Source organism: Bos indicus x Bos taurus, chromosome 5 (assembly GCF_003369695.1).
Source record: "Bos indicus x Bos taurus breed Angus x Brahman F1 hybrid chromosome 5, Bos_hybrid_MaternalHap_v2.0, whole genome shotgun sequence".
Classification (NCBI taxonomy): Eukaryota; Metazoa; Chordata; class Mammalia; order Artiodactyla; family Bovidae; genus Bos; species Bos indicus x Bos taurus.
In genome coordinates, this window is record NC_040080.1 from 20561037 (window position 1) to 20565426 (window position 4390).

The following is a 4390-nucleotide window of genomic DNA, read 5'->3' on the forward strand; positions in this document are numbered from 1 at the left end:
TTTGCTACAGTTTGTTAAGTGTCTGGTATTTCTGGTGCTATTCTGCTTCTTTTGTTAAGTCTGCCTTAAGATCTGACCAAGATAATTCATATTTCATAGAACTGCACTGAAGGCAATGTCTCAAGGTGTGAAATTTGAGACAAGAAAAGAAGAAAAACAGGATAATAATCCATCTCTACATAGTTTACCCAGAAAGTTCAAACAATGTTGCTGTGCCCATACATATTTTAGATTCATATTCATTTTTTGTATGCTAGTATGTGCATTCATACAAGCACACACATACCATCTCTTTTTAATCATCCTCTAGAGTGTAGGGAGAAGGAAATTTTTTAAAAATGAAACTATTGTATTTGTAAGAAATAGCTTATTTAACTGTTTTCATAGCAAGAATTCAAATCTCATGTGATTAAAAATGGAACCTCTTAGATTTTAATAAATCATGGACATTTCTCTGCCTCTCTAGAAGACAGTGAAATGTATTCATCTCTATTTTATCTTCTTGTAATAAAGATTATATAAATACATTTGAAACCACTTATACTGTTGTTGATAAAAATTTGTGTCTCTACTTAATAAAGATTAAGAAAAATTATTTTTTAAATGTCCCAATCCTATTGCATTTTGTTAATTTGAGCCTCCTGTTTTGAAGACATGGTTCACACAGTGATTGCCTCTCAATTTTTCTCAAAATAAAATTAATTTACCTTCTGGTCACTTTAATTCAGCACTTTTTACATTTCTTTGCTGTTTTTATGTTTATCCTTTTTCAGTAAAGGAGTTCTTCACTTCTCCTTTTCTTCCCTGATCAATCCAGTAAAGACTTTCCCAAAGTATCATGTCATACACTATAAAACTCACTTTTATAATAATGTTACATATATATCTTTAGAAACCTGGGTCACTATTCTTATTTTGCTCTAAGTGTATATTTCAAGCACTGATAACACAATTGGGGAGTATAGGATTTGATTTCACCATTTCACCATACAGTGTGCCAATGCAAAGATTTTATTAGTTCAGAATCTTTCTTTTTTTCTTTTCCCAGGGAATTCTTCCTCTCTCTGAAAAAGAAATAATTTGCAACTTGATGCTAGCAAATTTCTTTCCACCTAGAGAATGCACCCATTTTCCAAGTGGTGAGGTCAAAACAAATTTCTCATTTGGGACCCTTGAAATATATCAGATCAGATCAGATCAGATCAGTCGCTCAGTCATGTCCAACTCTTTGCAACCCTATGAATCGCAGCACGCCAGGCCTCCCTGTCCATCACCAACTCCCGGAGTTCACTCAGACTCACGTCCATTGAGTCAGTGATGCCATCCAGCCATCTCATCCTCTGTCGTCCCCTTCTCCTCTTGCCCCCAATCCCTCCCAGCATCAGAGTCTTTTCCAATGAATCAACTCTTCACATGAGGTAGCCAAAGTACTGGACTTTCAGCTTTAGCATCATTCCTTCCAAAGAAATCCCAGGGCTGATCTCCTTCAGAGTGGACTGGTTGGATCTTCTTGCAGTCCAAGGGACTCTCAAGAGTCTTCTCCAACACCACAGTTCAAAAGCATCAATTCTTTGGCGTTCAGCCTTCTTCACAGTCCAACTCTTACATCCATACATGACCGCAGGAAAAACCATAGCCTTGACTAGACGAACCTTTGTTGGCAAAGTAATGTCTGCTTTTGAATATGCTATCTAGGTTGGTCATAATTTTCCTTCCAAGGAGTAAGTGTCTTTTAATTTCATGGCTGCAGTCACCATCTGCAGTGATTTTGGAGCCTAGAAAAATAAAGTCTGACACTGTTTCCACTGTTTCCCCATCTATTTCCCATGAAGTGATGGGACCGGATGCCATGATCTTCGTTTTCTGAATGTTGAGCTTTAAGCCAACTTTTTCACTCTCCACTTTCACTTTCATCAAGAGGCTTTTTAATTCCTCTTCACTTTCTGCCATAAGGGTGGTGTCATCTGCATATCTGAGGTTATTGATATTTCTCCCGGCACTCTTGATTCCAGCTTGTGTTTCTTCCAGTCCAGCGTTTCTCATGATGTACTCTGCATATAGGTTAAATAAATAGGGTGACAATATACAGCCTTGATGTACTCCTTTTCCTATTTGGAACCAGTCTGTTGTTCCATGTCCAGTTCTAACTGTTGCTTCCTATATTCTGGAACATTAATAGGCAAGGAAGAGACTTCATAATTACGTGGACATTCATTTATTTTCTCCAACTCTTGGTTCAGGTTTGAATGGTCTTTTAGTTACTGAAGTCAGCATGGGCACTGATCAAGGGCATGAGTAAACTACAGGGAAGAAAATTTGTAGTTCTTACAGTGAAGAATCTCCTCCCCTACTTGGGGAGAGGAGATTCTGCTGAGAGACCTGCATTTTCTTCAAGGAGAAACAAACACTTAAGTGAAGCTGACATTTCAGTGGAGCTTCAGTTTGGGTTCTTTCTGGATCAGACCCCTCCTGATAAAGGTTTGAGTGAAAAGCATATTTGGAATGTGTGTGGATAAAGGAGGGAGTGTTAATTCAGGAAAGAGAATGTAGAACACAATAAAGGTCACTCTCTTAATCCAGATACTAGAGGAGGAGACTGGAGGCTAACACTGTTGAGTGAATCTGGTGAATGGGGAAAAATATAATGTTCAAAAACTGCCTCACATTCAAGTCACAGTTGCTGGATTAGAGCAAATACTGAGACTCATTGGTTAGGGCCATCCCGGTGAGAATTCCTCAGCACTTCTGGACTGCCAGGCGAGAGCAGCAAAACTTTCAACAGTTCTAGGAGGGAAAATTTGCACTTGCTGATTTACCATAGTTTACAAATATTCCAAGGGATATGGGAGGGGGGAAGTGATAACATTTGCTTCAAGTGGAGATGAATGGTAGGGAAATTGGTACAAAAACAATTCAACGGCCCTTGTGCAAAAAGGGATCAATCAACCAGTGCTGACAGCACAGAGAAAATGAGAGGATTTTATACTTATATATAATCTACACATATATGCATATAAAGTCCTCTTTAATCACCTGACTTCCCTGGTGGCTCAGCAGTAAAGAATCCATGTACAGTGTAGCAGATGCTGGAGACATGAGTTCAATCCCTGGGTCAGGAAGATACCCTGGAGGAGGAGGTGGCAATCCACTCCAGTATTCTTGCCTAGAGAATTTCAGGGCAGAGGAGTCTGGTGGGCTACAGTCCATGGAGTCACACAGGGTTAGATATGAATGAGCAACTGAGCACACATACGTATATAAAATATACACATATATGAATGCTGCTACTGCTAAGTCACTTGAGTCGTGTCCGACTCTGTGTGACCCCATAGACGTCAGCCCATCAGGCTCTCCTGCCCCTGGGATTCTCCAGGCAAGAACACTGGAGTGGGTTGCCATTTCCTTCTCCGATGCATGAAAGTGAAAAGTGAAAGTGAAGTCGCTCAGTCGTGTCTGACTCTTAGCGACCCCATGGACTGCAGCCCACCAGGCTCCTCCATCCATGGGATTTTCCAGGCAAGAGGGCTGGAGTGGGGTGCCATCGCCTTCTCCAACATATATGTATACACATGTAGATATGTCTACCTATCTGTATCCATCTTCTACGCTATCCATCTATCTGTTTATCTATCTATATCTTTTGTGTGTATATGCATGAGTGCATTCAGTTATCTTATTTGTGACTTGACATTTACATTGTTGGACTGAACCAATCTTTGATGGCTTTTTACCACAGAGTTAGAGAATCAAATGAGGGAGAGAGAAAGAGTGAGAGAAGAAGAAGGAGACGAGGGGAGAAGTCCCTCTGATTCCACCGTTTTTATTTTGCCTTCCATACTTGGGTTAATAAGGCAAGAATGAGAAGTACAGCATGAGAGCTGAAAAGTTCCAACCACTCTGTACTAAAGGAAATAAATGAAAATTAAGAAAACATAGATGGAGAGAGAGGCTTAATTTGAAATTCATCTCATGTGTGCTCTAGAGAAAGACTACCAGGGTTTCAGACATGTGACCTAGCTTTACTATACCTTACTTTTCTCATTGGTAAAATAAGCATATTTATGTATCTTTATTGTTAAGTCACATTCAGGGGAAAAATAAGCTAACATATTTCATGTGCTTCATGTTTGACACGAGGTAAATAATAAACATTTTTTACGAATAAAAATGGAAAATTCTGTGCAAATTTTTTTGTACTAAGTAAATTTTCCTTTGGTTTGCCCATATATTCCATTTTCCAAGTAACTCTTTAGATGACTTTGATGTTTGAACATTAAAAAAAAAAAACTTTCCTCTGACCTTATTTTGTGATAGTCAAATGGTCTGCATTATGAGGTTCAGTGAGAATTTCCTGTATTGCGGTTCCAGAAGCATTTTAGAAGATAGCGAT